This window comes from Pogona vitticeps, chromosome 5 (assembly GCF_051106095.1).
Source record: "Pogona vitticeps strain Pit_001003342236 chromosome 5, PviZW2.1, whole genome shotgun sequence".
In the NCBI taxonomy this organism is placed as follows: Eukaryota; Metazoa; Chordata; class Lepidosauria; order Squamata; family Agamidae; genus Pogona; species Pogona vitticeps.
The window spans coordinates 97,009,696-97,028,679 of NC_135787.1; the positions used below are offsets into that span (position 1 = coordinate 97,009,696).

Consider the following 18,984-nt stretch of genomic DNA (forward strand, 5'->3'; position numbering starts at 1 on the left):
ATGTGCAGTCACCCATGTGAGGGCAATAGGCTTGAAATAGTTTCCTGCAGATCTGAAGCTGCACCAAGATAACTGTCTTTCTTCCTTCTTTTCTTCTTTTGGGGAGGTAGGGGTAGATTTTACTTGATATGAATCCCGCTGAAGCAATAAACAGTGAGGGTTTGAGTACATGAGCTTGGCACTTCATCCTCAACAACAATAACAGCTCTATTCAACTTATAATTTTTAATAAATTGTTTATGCCTAAAGATTCCAAGGTGGTGTGTGCACAAACAGTAAAATATATAATAATAAAATGATAGGATGGAGCACTGGACCAAAAGCAACAAAATGGAATTCAACACGGAGAAGTGCAAAGTACTGCACCTCGGAAAAAGAAACCAATTGCACAGTTACAAGATGGGGGATACCTGGCTCAGCAAAACTACAAGCAAGAAGGATCTTGGAATTGTCATAGATCACAAGCTGAATATGAGCCAATAGTGTGATGTGGCTACAAAAAAGGCAAGTGCTATTTTAGGCTGCATTAATAGAAGTATAGTTTCCAAATCCAGTGAGGTGCTAGTCCCCCTCTATTCAGCACTGGTTAGGTCTCACCTTGAGGACTGTGTCCTGTTCTGGACACCACACTTCAAGAAGGATAATAACAAATTGGAACAAGTTCAGAGGAGGGCAACAAGGATTATCAGGGGGCTGAAAACCAAGCCTTATGAGGAATGGCTGAAAGAACTGGGTATGTTTAGCCTTGAGAAAAGAAAACAGAGGGGTAATATGATAGCACTTTTCAAATACTTGAAAGGCTGTCATACAGAGGAGGGGCAGAATCTGTTCTCAGTCATCCCAAAGTACAGGACATGGAACAATGGGTTCAAATTACAGGAAGCTAGATTTTGATTGACTATGAGGAAAAACTTCCTAACTGTTGGAGCAGTCCAACAGTGGAAGCAGTTACCTCAGGAGTTGGTGAGTGCTCCCAAACTGGAGGCATTCAAGAGAAACTTAAACAATCACCTGGCAGATATTCTTTGATCTGTATTTCTGCATTACTGGTCCCTTCTAACTTCAGTATTCTATGATTCTAAGATCCGAGTGCAGGAGAAAACCCTAAGAACACCTTATGCAGCCACTGGGGAACAACATACACCAGACCATCTCTCTGACCAAACAAAAGAAATAATTACTTTATACATGCTGTAAAATTGCAGAAATCAGGCGGCAAGATGACCTCTACAGTATCTATGGAAAAACAAACACTGTATGTCAAAACCATAGAAGAGCTATTAAAGTTCCAGGTCTTATGAATAAGCCTTTCCACCTCACAGACAGCATGGATCAGAACCACCTTCAGTCCAACCTCTCCTATATTGCCAAGTTTCAGATCTGTGTTCTAAGCCATTTTATCAAAATAAGCCATAAAACTTACTCCTCCGCCCCCAGATTTCCATTTATGATTATGAAATTAAAACCATGTAATCCAGACTTAACATGAGGTTGCTCTAGCATGTCTATAAAAATACATACTGTAGTAGGGCAAACTATACAAGGAAGGGTTGCATAAATAGGTTATGTATTTAATATGCCCATAATAATTAAAATTGTTGGTGCATGTCTAATATCAAAGATACAAATGTTCCACATTGTGAGCACCAGCATTAAATTAAAAATAAAAAGGCCCATTTCAAACAGATACAAAGCAAAATTCAGAAGAATGTGGTACCACTAGGAGGGCCTGAAATGACTTCTAGGGTCAGGTTGGCTATAACTGGAGATTATGGTCTCTCAGGTAACTAGGCCCCTTAAATACTAACAACAAAAACTAACACATACAGGAACAAGCAATAGAATGGCTGCAGCTAACATATTGGTTGAAATTGGCCAAGGGTACTTGGAACCGCTGAGGCCACCTTGGCCTCTGATGGCAAAGATTGACCCAGGAATATTACCTGGTTGAAAGCCAACCCTTCAAAAGAAATGTGACATCTTCCTGAACAGGTAGCCAGGCAATCTCTTGGATATAGGAATCACTCACTCACAAGTGCTCTGTTTTGCAAAAATCCAACCTTAATTTATTGACTTGTATCTAAAATGCCACTGGTCCAGGACCTACTTGCTACACTTGATAGATATGTACTAATTAGAGACTGGATGACATCTGTATATAGATTACAGTGGTGCCTCGCAAGACGAATTTAATTTGTTCCATGGTTAATGTTGTCTTGCGAAAAATACATCTTGCGAAATGCGTTTTCCCATAGGAATCCATAGAAATCTAATTAATACGTTCCCATGGGCAAAAAAAGTCAGAACAAAGTCAAATTTGGTTTACAAAGGGTTTATTAAGTGCTCTTTAAAGCCATACATATTGTGCAAATGAGTTAAAAAATTTCAATCAAAAAACTTTAATTTTTTAAACATCATAGAAAAACATTTAAAAATCAGCAAACATGAGGAAGGAACAAAAAACGGAAAACATTCTTCTTGCGAAGCATGGCCATAGGAACATTTGTCTTGCGAGTCATCAGCCCCATTGCCAAAACCATTTGTCTTGCGAGTTTTTTTCCCCCCTGCAAGGCATTTGTCTTGCGAGGCACCACTGTATACTGTTCTCCTTTTGCTGGTGATCAGTCCAATAGCCTACAATAGTGCAATGGAAATAATGTGATACTTTCCTGGACCAACTCCACAGGCAGGAGCGGAAACACACAAGCAAGGAGCTCCCCTCCATCTGTATCCAGAATGATATCACAATCAATGGTGTGAAAAGCTGATGAGACAGTGTTGCACCCTCACCTCATCTCTCTCTTGGGAAGAAGGTCCATTGCTGTGACCAAGGCCAGTCATTTCCAAAACCAGATCTGAATCTGAAACTGAAATTTGCCTACATCAGTGGATCTCCAGCTTGAGTCCCCAGAGGTTCTTGGGCTAAAACTCTCAGAAGCCTTTACCACTAGTTGTTCTGGCCAGGATTTCTGGGAGTTGTAGTCCAAGAGCTTCTCGGGACCCAAAGCTGGGAACCACTGGTCCAGATTATGTCATTCTCCTAAAATATTCTTCCCCTCTAAGATGTCAGAAAATTTTCGTCTATGGCACAACAATGTAAAATACATCCAGAAGTTCTCATAGGTTTCTTTGAACAAGCCATACATAAGTAAAGAAGAAACTCCCTTTTTACTACCTTTCCTTCTTACTTTATACAAATAGGGCTGGGCATGATCTGAGTCACAGTCGTCATCTAAGTTGAACAGAGCGCAGTGCTCAAACTTGTAAATAATTGCTTAAGATAGATTCATCGCCTCCCAAATGTTCCTGTGCAAACTCACTAATCTTTATATTGGCGGAAGTACTAGGTGTTGTATAATGGTTGAGAATGTGAACTGTGAAGTGGCATGCAGTTTTCCCTCCCTAAATGTTTCCATGGACCGATTGTTTCCACCACAGCTACTCTTCTCTGTAGCAATCCCCTCCCTTGCTGGCTGCGGCAGAGAGAAATCAAGTTAGAAACTCACATATGCTTCTCACAAGTTTGAGCTTACTCTGTGGGTGGGAGGAAGAAGGAATTGCTGTGGCTTAGCATGATTAATGTAATTACCACTTGCATAAAGTAGCTCTTAGCCTCACACTCAGGGTTCCAGTGATGGGGCCCTTTACCCAAATATTCAAGAGGTATCGAAACATTCAAAGAACAGCTGTGCTGCTTATATACAGCCCCATAGCTGTATATAAGCTATAGGGTGCATATAAAGCACTCTTTGAGTGGCTTACAATTTAATTAAGCAGGCTTCACATTCCTCCCGTCGGCCCCCAAGCTGAGAACTCAATTTACCAACCTCATAAGGATGGAAGGCTGAGTCAAGCCAGCTACCTGAACATGTCAGGAACAAACCCAAGTCAGGAGCAGAGATTTGACTGCAGTACTGCTCCGCAAAGCTCTTCAGAAGTACAGTGGTGTCTCTACTTAAGAACGTCTCTACTTAAGAGCAATCCAACTTAAGAACAGCTCCATTTGCTAAATTTTGCTTCTACTTGAGAACAGAAATCCAAGATAAGAACAGGAAAAAAACCTTTCCTGCTCTTTTTTTAACCTTAGGTCATCTTAGGTTAAAAAAAAATTCTCCCCCTAGTGGTAGAGTACGTATTAACCAGCTTTGCATTAGTTCCTATGGGAACTAATGCTTCAATGTACGAATGCACCTCTACATAACAAAAAAACAGCCAGAACAGATTAATTGGTTTTCAGTCCATTCCTATGGAAAATTTTGCTTCAACTTAAGAACGTTTCAACTTAAGAACACCATTCCAAAACGGATTAAGTTCTTAAGTAGAGGTTCCACTGTAGTTTCTATGGACGGAAAAGAGTAGATACGGATTAAATGGTTTTCAATGCATTCCTATGGGAAATGCAGATTCAACATAAGAACTTTTCAACTTGAGAACCACCTTCCAATACGGATTAAGTTCTTAAGTAGAGACCCCACTGTAAGTCTTTCAACTGACATGTTTTTTAGCAGAGACTAGCCATGAGGGACATCTGTTTTGTCTTTAAACTTATTTATTTTCTCATTTTTATTCAAATATTTTTCATCTCTAGCTTTCTTTGTGTATGGTTAAAAGAATGTCCATATAGATGAAAGACTCACTTCTCTTATAGATTAAGTTTTCCAGTTGCTCACAGACAGCAACCATGCAATAGAAAATGAAATACTTTGGTTAGGCTCCTCAGCCTGTAGACAGACCCTGTAATGTCAGAAAAGTGCAATGCTGCAGAAGCAAACAAAATGAAGGAAGCCTGGCAGCCATCTTCACAAGAATACCTCAGCCTTGCATCAAAAAGAGAGTGGGTTGAAAAATAACAATGGGAATGTTTAGATCAGCCTCATTTCAAAGGTATTATAATAAACTGGAGATCTTACAAAGGTTACTGTCTATTACTTGTAGTCAGAGATGAATATGTCCTGTACAGGCAGGTCATACAGCTCCTTGTGAACAAAGTCAGGTTTGGCAGACTAATGTAGCTTCAGCAAACCCATTCTATCAACCACACACTTCACATATGGCACTGACAGATATGGCCATCAACCTAAAATCTATCAAACAAGGAAACCTCTATTGAAACATTCCATAGCGCAACTTCAGTTCCTTACATGGAACTTTTGCATTTCTGCCTTTGAACAAATGTCAAAGAATGTTCCTCCATGTACCTTTTATACTGTACATTTTAATTTGCCTATACTGGTATTACCTGAATTAAAAAGTAAAGGTAAAGGTTCCCCTTGACATTTAGTCCAGTCGTGTCCGACTCTAGGGGGCGGTGCTCATCCCTGTTCCAAGCCGTAGAGTCAGCATTTGTCCCAAGACAGTTTCCGTTGTCACGTGGCCAGCGCGGCTATACACAAAACGTTGTTTACCTTCCCAGTGAGGTGGTACCTATTTATCTACTTGCATTTACATGCTTTCGAACTGCTGGGTTGGCGAGAAGCTGGGACAAAGCGACGGGCGCTCACTCCGTCGCGTGGATTTGATCTTATGACTGCTTGGTCTTCTGACCCTGCAGCACACAGAGGCTTCTGCGGTTTAGCCCACAGTGCCACCACATCCCTATTACCTGAATATGAAGTAAAGTATATTCATATTACCTGAATATGTAGTAAAAAAAAGTCTTACTATTTATTTTGCCCAAACTCTAACAATGTAACTCTGACAGTAGTGAGTATATTAAAATGTTACTAAAAGCTATATTTATCAATGAAAAGGTGCCCCTCAAGGTCAAGAAACACACACATATTTTTATGAAACTTCACATAATAAATATGCTCTTTCTAGGGGTTGAGAGAGGGCCGAAAATCAGATGTCCTTTATGAACAGCATGAAAACGTTTCCAATATTAGTTTGAAAACTGCTGTTGCATATCATTGATTTACAAACTGCTTTCTCTCAATGAAACTTCCTATAATCTTTTCCCTTGCAATGAGAGGCATTTTGCATACTGTACATGTGATGTGGAACCCAACCTGTGCTCTCAAAACAAAGAATGTGCTCACAACCCCCTTATATTGCAAGGAAGATGTGTCATGATGGTCAAATTGTCTTCCAAAGTACTTGCCTGCAGAACATAAAGGCAGGCTGGTTCTTCTCTTGGGGGGCACAAGGGGGAATCAAACTCCAAACCTCTGGCTTCACAGCCAGAAACCTCACCCACTGGGCTATTTTCAATATTAAGGTTATATAGTACTTCTGTACTCTTGATTTTTTTTTGTCTTAACATTTAGCAGCAATCCTTCTTTTTCACTTTCATCTTTCACTTTCGTCAACAGTCATTTCAATTCATTGCAGCCTCCAGTAATATGGCAGTATTATTGGGTCATCTGCACATCTTAAATTAGGGATGTTTCTAAAATTCTTTTTTGGCTTCAGAAAATGTTCGGAAGAGTTTATTTCCTAGTGACTGAATTTTGAATTGCTACTTTAATCAATCAGTTTATTAGCACAAATTAAAATGTTTTGAATTAAATAGGAGCAGCCAATTAGCTATTAATAGAGACTAATAAGACCTTCAAATGGCAATAACATTTTAGAAAATAACTTCAGTTACTTGCAAGAAAAAGGGATACTATTTATAAACTAGTGCTTATAGCAACTGATCCATCCATCCTGAGAGAATAGAGCTTCTCCATCGCTTGCTTCAAATTACATAATCTATTTGGTTTCTGTATTGACCATCTGGCAATGTCCACATGTACAAACATACAGTATGTTTGATTGTCTGAAGTATGTATTTGCAATAAACAGATTTTTGGCTTTGCAGAACTCTATGAATTGTTCTCCTACTTCATTTCTGTTCTGTATGCCAAATTTTCCAGCAACAATTGGTTCTGCTTTGTTCCCTATGCCTATGTTCCAGTCACCTATGATTATAAGAATGTCTTATTTTGGTATGTGGTCAATTTTGTCTTGGATGCTTATATATAAATGTTTAATTTCATCTTCAGCATCTGTAGTTGGAGCATACTTGAATGATGATTATGTTGATAAGTTTCCATGAAGTTTGATTGGTATTGCCCAGTCAGATCTCACATTATAGCCCCTACCTGTTTGTGCTAAATCTTTCCTCAGTACTAGAGACACTCCAATTATTTGAATTTGTCATTTCCACAGTACAACACTTTGTAGTAGTCTAACTGAAATACAGTGGTGCCTCGCACTGCGACATTAATTCGTTCCGCAAAAAATCGCTGCAGAATGAAAACGTCGCAATGCGAAATAAAAAAGCCCATAGAAACACATTAAAACGCGATTAATGCATTCCTATGGGCTTAAAACTCACAGTTCAGCGAAGATCCTCCATAGCACGGCCATTTCTGGTGCCTCTTAAGGGAGGAATCCATCCCAGAAAACAGCGGGTGACCATGTTTTTTCCCGGCAGCCATTCTGAAACCGCCGATCAGCTGGTCGAAAATGGTCACTTTGTGATGATCGGTCATCGCAAAGTGAAATTCCCCCATAGGGAACATCACAAAGCTATCGCTTTTGCGATCGAAAAAAATGTGTCGCAAAGCGATTTCGTCGCTAAACGGAGTGATCGCTATGTGAGGCACCACTGTATTATGTTCCAGTCCACATTAACTCACTGACATCAAGCACTGCAATGCTTATACATTCCATTTCTTGCTTTATGGCATCTAGTTTACCTTGATTCATACTTCTCACATTCCATGTTCCAATTGTTTGTGTTGTACAGCTTCAGACTTTCCTTTCACTTCTGTGCACATCAGCAACTAGACATCCTTTGGTATTTATTTATTTATTTATACTCTGCCTTTCTCCTTAAAAAGAACCCAAAGTGGCCTACATCATTAAACAACAATATTTAAATCGAAAAATAGTAAGTATAAAAATATCAAAAAATGATCAAGTGAATACCTTAGTAAAAAAATGTAAAGCAAAAGCAACACATTCAAAGCAGCAAGGCACAACAATCCAGGTAGCCAGTTACATAGGGAAAGCTTGCCTGAAGAAAAAGGTCTTCGCCTGCTTGTGGAAGGACAACAAAAATGGGGCCAGCCTGGCCTCCTATAGGAGGGAGTCCCAAAGTCTGGGAGCAGGAAAAGAGAAGGCCCTCTCTTGTGTCCCCACCAAGTGCACCTGTGAGGGTGGTGGGACTGAGGCAAAGGTCTATCTTATGATCTTAACACCCAAGCAGGCTCATGAAGGGAGATGCAGTCCTTGAGATAGCTTGGACCCAAACTGTTTACCAAATCTAATTGCATTACTGGTGACAGAGCTATTAGTACTTGCCTGTGCTCTTCCTCAGTATCTGATTGAGTGCTTTCTGGGGAGTCTCATCTTCCAGCACTATCTCTTCTGTTAATTTTGGACTGTCTCATCATAGGGGTTTCATGGTAAGGGAAGTCCGTCAGCAAGGGTTTAACATTGCTGAATAAGTTGAATGTAAATAATTTATTTTTTTCAGTAACAAAGGTACAAATAAGTTATATTACACACATAAATTTACAAGGGATAACTTTACTCTTTTTTCAGTGTATCTGCAATTTTAAAATTACTTGTATAATTATTGGGGTATTGTCTCACTAAATGAGGGTAGAAGGAATACTATCTGCTTCAAAGGTTGCTTCCCACTGTGTCTCATGCTGGTTTATTCAGATGAAGTTTTCCAAAAGGCAAAAACTAATTGTAGATGCTTTGAAAGAAAAGTAGTATCTTTTACAGTTTTACATTAGCTAACTACTTTTGAGCTTTGGAACTAAAAAAATTATTCATTTTATTTATTTATTTATTTTATTTATATCCCGCCTATCTGGTCGGTTAAGACCACTCTAGGCGGCTAGAGTAAATTTACTTAGTAAATTCATTAATTTGAGTTTTTTAAAAGTCTGAATTCTATGAACAGCCCACACCTTGCTGTCACTTTAGCAACCCCAACAGAGCACAAGCCACAGCAATGGAACCTTGTGAAATTCCTCCTCCACCTTTCAGTAAGGCAACATTTTGTATAACTCTAAAAATAAGAAATAGTCCCAGTTCTTCCATAAAAGAAGTGAAGTTCTACCTCATGAAGTTAGAGTCACAAGGGAAGGAAGCTGTATCTTTATTAATTAGTTATTTTAGTGCAGCCACAGGCAACCAGCATGGTTCCAAAGCAACACCAGATGTGGGGACTGCTAAACCACTTCTGAGTCCTTTAGATATAGAAAGCCCTATGAGGGCCATTAGCAGTTGGAATTCTCTTGATGGCACAATGTCTTCCTACTAAAATTGACAATAATAATACATTGAAATAAAGGGTAGTTATGTGGCTGATAAAAAACAAAATACAAATGGAAAAAGAGGCAATACCTTTACAGACTACTAAAAAATCATCATACAATACACAAGTTTTTGTGGGTTAAAAAACCCGCTTCATCAGGTATGTACCAGTGTGAAGAACTTAAAAGTCCAAAGATTCATGGCAAGATGGATAATAATACAGTTATTTATGCAAATTTCTTCCAAGGTTTGACATTCATCAGTTTGGTTAACATAATGCTTTGCTCAGCATAACAAGCCATTATTTATACAGGTTGCATGAGACTGCTTACATATGAAGGACCACAGTGCCAAAATGATATATAACAAAAGTGAAATATAACGAAAAACACAAGTCTTGTGACACCTTGGAGACAATGAGATTTATTTCAGTGTGAAGTTTTATGCATTAAAAGTCACATCCACAGACTCCTCTAACAGTCTGGAGTGTCTGACGAGGTGGATTGGGGTAAATAAAAGCTCACACTGAAATAAATCTCTTGGCCTTCAAGGTGCTACAGGGCTTGCATTTATCTTTTTATTTCATTTTTATCCATGCTGGCAAAGGTACCTCTCTGGAAAGGCTACAACTGACTTTAATGATGGTTTTGATGTTACTGAGATAAAACTTTGCATGATACACTGATGCAACTATCGGCAATCCACTCTGTATTAGTAGTAGGATATCATTGTTTCTTTGGGCACCAGGAAATTATACACCTACTTTACTAGTGATTTCAATAGGTCTTTCTCACAAATTTTCAAGGGTGGCTGATACATCTGCTATATGAACAGGTTCATTTTTTGGGAAAGCTTATGACTTATTTTTGTTGATGGTTTTACTGGTGGCCACCATTTTTAGAAATTAAAGATCCCCTCTCCTGTCTCCTGGCCTCCCAAAAATTTCCTCAGCATGAAATGGATCCCAAGGGAACTTTGGGAGCTTTTGGATGGGTAGAGCTGTAAAGTTTCACTTAAAAAACAACAACCACTAGAGCTGATTTCATTGTCATTGAACTGCTGGATGGCTCAATGGTTTAGATATCTGACAGTCAAACCAGAGACTGGGAATTCAGTTCCCAGCTGTGCCTCCCTGACAGGGACTGGACTCAATGATCCCTTCCAGCTCTGCAGTTATATGAATATTTTTAATGAGGTCAGTTATACTATATTTCAGCCATTGCAGGGGAAGTAATTCTGCCATCCTCTATCCATAATCATCTGAACTGGGAATGTGTAGAAACTATAAGATAGGTAAGCTTGGAAAACAAACATTTCATAATGAGCACAAAAAAGGACACAAAGCCCAGTGCTGAATGAGATGGGTTATTTTTTTTCCACAGACAGCTGTTAATTAGGCCCAAGAAATGTGCTGCTGAAGGGAGCTGTGAGAAGGGCCAGCTAATGTGATCCTACTAGATCAGAGGCAGAGAACTTTTTTCAATCCATATTTTCCAGCCTGGGAAATGCCTCACGAGCAGCTTTCCAGTGGTGTACTGTAGTGGCCTTATTCTTACTGATGGCTCAGAACCAAGCAGGATTCAAATTACTATAAAACCAGCCCCTTCCATCCCTACTCACAACTAAGTTCAGTTCCATGCATGAGCATCCTATCAACCACTTTAAAAACAAGTAGAAGTCTAGCATTATTTTCAGTTTACACTTCAATTATGATGCTTCATCATGATTGAGTGGGATATAACTGCAATGACAAATCAACAAAGAGAATAATTTAGCCTATAGCCATTTCAGAGATTGCCAATTAAGAGGGAAACTGTCTGAAGAGGCTCAAAGTCTTTGAGGAATCGTGAAGGGATTGTGAAAAGGTCCAGAACTAACTGAGCGAAAGATCAGCACAGAAGATAGAGAAAGCCAGATACTGTGAGAAACACAAACCACAAACCTATAGTACAGATTGGGGCAGGGGTAGGGGTGGGGGTGGAATCCATTGTACAAGGTGAAAGATAATGGGGCATAGTTAGAAAGGGCATGCCTGGGACAGAAGTTTCCCCAGTGCTGTACTAGAACAATGGCCCATAAACTGTTATAAAGAATTAGTTGAGTGTCAAAAATTCCTTTCCTCAGGCTGCAAAATCATATATATGCTCTGAGTTCTTTAAAATATAGAAACTTTGTCTGACCTACCCACAGCTTAAAACAAGGCAGACTGAGAGGGTCAAACAGCAAGGCAGAAAAACACATATTCACCAGTGACAGAAAGCTAGCTTCTTAAACATGCACTGACATATACAACAGCACTATTACCTTTGTGCTAAAATTCTGGTTTTAAGACTTGAGGGGAAGACCAAAATGACTGCAATCGATTGCCAACCAATATTTTTAAAACTAACCAAGCTTGCTTTCGTATCTGACAGATCCCCAAGATTTTGTTGACCCTATACATCCTTAATAATAAAGAGTGCTTTGAAGCACCTAATTATGGAGCCAGTTGCTGGGAGATTGTACCCCACTGTGCATTCTGGGGAGGGGGCAGCTGAGATCACCTCAAGCATTTGTGGCTGGTAGAATTATGTGCCCTGACATGTGTAAGGTGCACAGTCCCAGAGCAGCACAACAAGAAGGGACTGGCATGTCTACTTTACACCCAGAAAACTCTGTGACAGTTGCCTTAAGTTGAACATGACAGCACATAATTATTAATATTATACATCTTTACTTGGAAATAAATCCTATTCAGTTACTTCCAGGCCACTGTGAATATGTTTGCACCATAAAGGGCTAAAGCTGGTTGATATTCTGGAAGTTCAAACCAAAGGCACAGTTCCCTTGGTTTTTAAAAAGAATGGTGAGTTGCTGAGATTCACAATACATTTATAATCACTGTGGAAGAAAACAAAGAAAAACAAGCCCACAGATGGTTTTAAAATACACAGAGATTCGAAGTACATCTATATAGCCCTCAGAATTTACTGTGAATCTCCACAAATGCAAGCACCTGAGAAAAACAGCCCCCTTTCTACCAATTGCACCTGTGGTATGAAGTGACATGTCTATTGACTGAGTTGTATTTAAACAATACCACTTTAACACTGTCTCTACCTCAGAAAAAGGTGGCTCACTCTGCCTCTTCGGCACAGGAAAGCGGTTAGGCAGCTGCTGCATTTCAACACATGCAGGAGAGAGGAAGTGGAAACCGGCTGAAATGCTTCAGCCTCTATCACAGGAGTATGAACCTGAACAGCATGTTTCCAAATACATTTTATTAAATATAACCCTATCTACGTTTTGCTCAGCTATTGCAATTTAATAACAACTTACCCCTCACTTCCTTGGGAGATGAAACATGTGTCTCCAGAAGTCTCTTGGGCAAAGGCATGCACAGCAGTTTTTGGCACCAAGTTCTAAAGTGATTACCCTGTGCTAGCTCTCTGCACACACAGACACTGAGGAGGAAGGAAGAGTGCACAGGAAGGGGACAGAGAACTTCCCAAACATTGCCCAGTCAACATGTGATTGGAACAGGTACTGAAGAAGCTGTGGGCGGGACAGGAGCAAGTCTAACCAGTTTTACCTCCTCTTTTTCTTCCTGTCAAGTTTTTCCTATGTATATATATATATATATATGCAGTTTTGTTATAGAGTGGTTTCATGCGATATACTGCTATAGTGATAATAGCTGTTTAGTTGTGAAAGCAGGATGTGTGGTCTGAAAACCATTTCACACACATAATCTAGCTGCAGCTCTTTAGATTAGGTTGTGCACCTACAGTGCATGAAGGACAAAAACATGTCTAGAAACCCACATTTCATGTCAGTTTCTTCATGAGAAAGGCAGGATGCCATATTGCCAAACTAGATGTGTCCAAGCAGAGGCTCCCATATCTTCCATACTGAAAGTAACTGTTCCCAAAGAGAGAACACCTACAGTTAAAAGCTAATCTTATGGTTGAGAGTATTTTAAAAAAAAAATAGAGAAATTCAGACCACAAATTCAGATTATAAACTCATCTCACTCAGAACATGGGCACATTGATGCACCATTTTTACACATGAACTTCCAGTCCAAGTAAACACTACAGCATAATGTTGATATACAGCTACCCCAGTCCCCATACAGTATAGAACATCTTTAAGGTTGGGGAACATCTGAGATGATATATAGGCTTTGACAGTGTCAGCAGCTAAACACTACAGAATTTCAGCAGAGTCTCATCTACCTTAATATAATCTCACTAATCCAATCATCAACGTACATTGTGAGGATAGAAGGTCCTTGTGTTTAAAGGACTTAGTTCTAGGTCAACAAAGATTTATTCTCTTTAGGGAATCAAAAATTGGAACTCACCTCTTGTGATTACTTGGGGTGCAAGTTGAAGTCCAAAATGAGTGAAACAAGTGTGTCTAAATTTTAAGAGTGAGAGGTTCAACTGTGATCTGAATTTCTTTGCTTTAAGGGATACAGCTTCAACCATTTCTTTAAACTTTAATTTAAAGGTTCCCTCTCCCCTTCTGGAATTTCCCTACTACTTGAAATACAGAAGCGCAAAGTCATCAATGCTAAGAGAAGAGAATTTCTCTTTTTTTTTTAATATGGATAAAAGAAAGCAATTAGAAACTACAGGATAAATATTGAATAAAAATATTAGAAGCCAGTGCCTGAAATCCTGTTGCTTTATTAAACAAAAGTTAGAACATTCAGTCATTCTCAGGCAGTAATTAACTAGTCCCTGCTGGTAATCTTGAGCATACACCAAGCCAGTGAGTAGGTGAGCACATGTGCGCGTGTGTGCGTGCGCGCGCGCACACACACACACAGAGGGATTTTCAGCACACACTGAGAATCCCAATGCTGACTTGTTACTTGGTAGCTAGGAATTACTAAAAGTTATTTATGCCTTTTGCCTTCTCCATGTGTAAAATAGCAACAGTATTTTAACCATTGCATAAATAACACAGAAAAGAGTCAACAGCTGCATTAAACCTTGTACTCATTATAGAAAACACACCAATTTCTCCAGGCCAGTTCTGTTTGGCTTTCTAGGGAAACCACATCCTCTCAAAAAGGAGGAGAACAAGCTTATCTCTTAAATAGGTTATGCATACTACTGTTGGTGTGCTGTGCTGCTCAGCATTTTTTGCCTGCGAAACATATTCCAGGATCACAGGTGTTTCACCAACAGCTAATCCTACAAGGAAGGGGGATTTAAAAACTACAATTTTCATCCTATACCTACCATTATACACTGTCCATTTGAGTAAAAGATACAAGCAGAGACCTGAAGCTTTCAGAAGGTAACAGGAGTGAAAAGTAGAACTGCAACATCAGTGAAAAATGGACACAGTAAAAAGGATGCTGCAAAAGAGTGGGGAGCTTCACCTTTCATTTTTGTGGGTGAGAGAACATTGAAAATAGTCACTAATCATAATCACAGTGTAACTAGAACCAGCGTAATATAATATGGGAAACAGCAAAAGGCAAGTTATCTCTCCAATACTTTCTTCACGCAGATTCAGTTGGACAGTCAGAGCTCAAAAGTCTAAATTAGGAGTGTCAACTCCTGGCTTCAAGCAAAAGTACTTCCAAGCTGCTATAAGATGAAGTGGGGCTTGTCTCCATCACCTCCAGAACAAAAACTAGATCTTAATGAAACCTCAATAGCTTGGAGGGGTGCAAAGCAGACAAAGTGTCTGTCAATTAGCTATTGTAGTTTTCTATTTAGGGAAAAGGGGAGGGAGAAGGGAAGTATAAGACTTGAATGGCATTCAGGTTTTCTCCCAAATCTCAAGACATGTTTTATCACATCTCTGCAATTAATCACAAGGCTTTGAGGAGAGGATGCTGAGTCGAACTGAACATCTCCATGCTTTTAATTGATTAGCAATCACACTGGCAGCATTTTAAATAATTTTGGATGAAAGGTGTTGTCCTCACTGTAGCTTGTGTTTATTTATTATTTCCTTATCCTTTAAGGTTTATTCTTCAAATATTCTTCCTTATCCTACCCAAAATGTCCATTAAATCCAGCCAGTCTATTCTTAAATTTTCATTCACATGTGTGCCCTGGTTCGTAGCTTTCCTTGACTTGTTGATATTGTAATTGCTTGATCATGTTAGGCTAGTCTGTGTTTTAGTAGCAGGCAGTTCCATATCCATGGGGAAGCGGGGGGGGGGGGAAGCAGCTTGCATGCTCAGCCACCCCAAATGTCTCACAGAGAAGGAAAAGAATGGCAATTGATCTCACTGGGCTGCACTTGCTTTGCTTATACAGTATAGTATTTATTTGTTTGTCTTATTTATAGCCTGCCTTTCTCCTGATAAGCAGAGTGCAGGATGTGCAGGAAATACTTATAAAATTGGTGGATGACACAAACATGGGTGGAATAGCTAATACCTTGGAAGACAGGAACAAAATTCAAAAAGATCTTGAAATTTAACAGGGGTAAGTGTGAAGTTCTACACCTGGGGGAAAAAAACAAATGTGCAGTCACAAGATGGGGGATACTTGGCTCAGTAATACTGCAAGTAAAAAGAACCTTGGAATTATTGTAGATCAAAATATGAGCCAATAGTGTGATTTCCCTTCTATCTGGCACTGGTTAAGCCTCACCTAGAGTACTGTGTCTGGCTCTGGACATCACACTTTAAGAAGGATGCCAACAAATTAATTCAGGTTCAGAGGTGATCAACAAGGATGATCTGGGCATTAGAGACCAAGCCTTTATGAGGAAAGACTGAAAGTGCTGGATATGTTTAGCCTTGAAAAAAGACTGAGCAGATAGGATAGTACCTTTCAAATACTTGAAATATTGCCATAGAAGGTAGGGGCAGGATCTGTTCCCAATCATCTGAGAGTGCAGGACGTGTAATAATGGACTCAAGTTATAGGAAGCTAGATTCCGATTGAATATCAGGGAAAATTTCCTTACTGTTAGAGCAGTACAACAATGGAACCAGTTATGCCAGGAATTGGTGAGTGCTCCAACACTGGAGGCATTCAAGTGAAAACTGAACAACCATCTGTCAGATCTGCTTTGATTTGGATTCTTGCACTGAGCAGGGGAGTTGGACTCAATGGCTTTATAGGCCCCTCCCAACTCAATTATTCTGATTCTGATTCTAAAGCAGTTGATTGGTGTGTGAATGTGAATACACGCACCTAAGTGAGTTGCTCATCTTGTCTAATTTCCTCTGCCCTTAGAGCTGTCCTAGCCCTCCTGCTCTTAGGTCAGAAAAGAACAGGAGTACTTTGTGTGGTTTGCCTCAGCTCTTCTAACACATTCGGCACTCCATATGTACATTCTGTTTGTGTAACTTGACCCCCGCTCCCCAGTGGAGTTCTCCCCCACTGACCAATGCTGCTTGGACTGCTTTTAGCAACAATATTAAAAGTGAGGCAATGACAAGGAGGAAGGATTCATTCGCTGCACCAAGGCTGCCAGATGCCAGGCTCTGCTGTACTAATAGTACTTAGCAGCACTTCCTGGCACCTCCACTTCATCTTTCCCATCAAGGTATTGAACAGGTGGCAACCGTGAGTACTCTGAACTGATAAGGAAATTGATCTAACAAGGCTGATCAGGTTCTCAGCCACATCCTATTGTCCTTTCTGTTCATGCCATGTGACACTTTGACAAGGATGGATCAAATGTTGTCACCACACTGAGACAAAGTATGGCTTCTCTGGATTTGCCGTGTTCACAGAACAAAAAGATTGTATCAGGAGAGGGGCCCCTCAAGATCCATTACACAAAGCTTTGGACTTCTGAGTACATAGTTCTTGCATCATAGTGAGTTTGTGTTTTGCTCATGTTTTTGCACTTCAGAGTTTCTTGAGATAGTTTTTGCACCTCCATGATCTTGAGATACAGCCAGCTTCTGACTGAATTCTTTTGTTGAAATCACTAGCTGAGCAAATGACTTGCTTAACCCAATCTTGAGATAAAAATCACTCACAGGGCTTCAGAATCTCATTCTCGCCAGGGAACCTCATTCATTTACCCTCCAAGAGTTGTTGTTTTGGCAGCCTGAGAAACTTGCTAGCTTATTCTCCTAGAGACCTACTTCACTGGATATCTGGAATGGTAGTTGATTGGGTTTGTTGGGCTTTTAATTTTAAATAACGTGCATACAATAATTTTTACATCCTGGGACCATAATCTCTTTTTGCCTAACAGTTTTGGTGCATATACCAGTGACTGGGATATTGAAATCCCTCTCCTGCTTCCCTGCAGAGGGGCAAACAGAAGAGGATTTAAGGGTTGTTGTTTTTAACCCTTTGAAAATAATGCTGAATTGGTTGCTTGGCAAGCCAATTCAGCACTGTAACACTTGGATTTATTTTTTAAAAACCAAATACTCTCTTTGGCAGGACACAGGAGGAGATGAGATTTTATTTTACAGTCACAGGAAGGAGGACGGGAGCCAGAACTTAACAACAGAAATGGGCTAAAATTGTGAACAGGGTCATCACCAGCAAACAGCCGCACAGTAGGCAATACAATTCAGGGGTGAAGGAGAGAGAGAAATGGCTCTTCCATCATCCCAGGCAGGCAGTAGTGGTGACCTGTGACTGTCCTTCTTAGTCCAATGAGACGTGACAGCAGCTCTGGGTCACAGATTCGGCACATGGATCTCTGTTCCACCCTCCTGTCAGTTTTCCACAAGTCAGGAACTCGCAAGTGGCAGGTCAGTGTTGCAGGGAACCATCTGGCCAGCATCACCACCCCTCCACCTGGAGGGTCTGCAGAAACATTCTCCTCCTTCCTATGTTAAAATCTGAGTAGCTCTGGATATTATGGGGGAGAAAGTGACGGGATCACACTGCCTGCAGTGGAGTATATCATAATACATTCAAATCTGAGACTCAACGTTACTTACATTTCTTTGGATTTCTCCCAGTGACATCATCAAAAATATTATCCCATAAAGGCAAATAAGAGTTACCATGCTCTCAAAGGTATCTTGAAACTGGAGCTTAGGTATTATTTAACAGATCCATAGCTGACCTTTCCACAAGTGTCCAAGACTTATAGTTTAGATACTACATACTTACATTAAAATCCACAGCTGCTAATGAATTTTAAATCAAGGTTACACGTTATAGTCTTGCTTGGAGTACTGCCAAATTATGCTGGACACTTTAATACTATAGTTGAATTTGATAGGTGATAACAATGTGAAACAAGCAAACCAGACCAATAGTTATCCTGGGATTTCCATCTGGCACAACCTCTCCAAGATCAACTATAATCCAATATAATTATAATCAAATTTGTAAATATGTCTAGGATTTTAAATTTAAATCATTTGATGTTTGAAGTTGGTCCATGCTTCACATTTTCATACTGAGTTACTCTTACAAGCTCACATTTAAATGTCATTTTCTTTAATGAAACAAGTGGACCTCTGGGGGCAGCCCTGCCCATTCCATGAGGAGGAACACATTGTATCCTCCCACCTCCATCCTGATCAGCAAACACCATCAAGCTCTTGGCATTCTTATATGCAGTTTTTTAAATATAATTTGTCACTGGACTGGCCCTAGTTAAGGTTCCTCATTTTGTCACATAACCATCAGTACTTTGGTTCTTTACAGTGAGAGTGAAACAAACTAATTTACTTTTGAAAGGGTTGTGTCTCCAGGCTGTGATTCTACAGTCATGATAAACTAGACACAGGGGCAACCAAAGGTAGAGTAGATGTTCCAAGACTGCCACCTTAGG

General features: G+C 39.8%; 1 protein-coding gene and 1 long non-coding RNA gene across 3 annotated transcripts in view; one reads left to right on the forward strand and one right to left on the reverse strand.

Moving 5' to 3' along the window:
• The window catches only part of CRACR2A (calcium release activated channel regulator 2A), a 58,156-nt gene extending 45,450 nt beyond the window's left edge, over positions 1 to 12,706 (reverse strand). For both annotated transcript variants that reach the window (XM_020809236.3, XM_078394117.1), the window contains exon 1: positions 12,580 to 12,706. The gene's annotated coding sequence lies outside the window, so the exon portion shown is untranslated. The remainder of the gene's footprint in view (positions 1 to 12,579) is intronic.
• Positions 1 to 18,984, forward strand: part of LOC144589467 (uncharacterized) — a 212,239-nt gene that overhangs the window by 76,963 nt on the left and 116,292 nt on the right. The window lies entirely within an intron of this gene.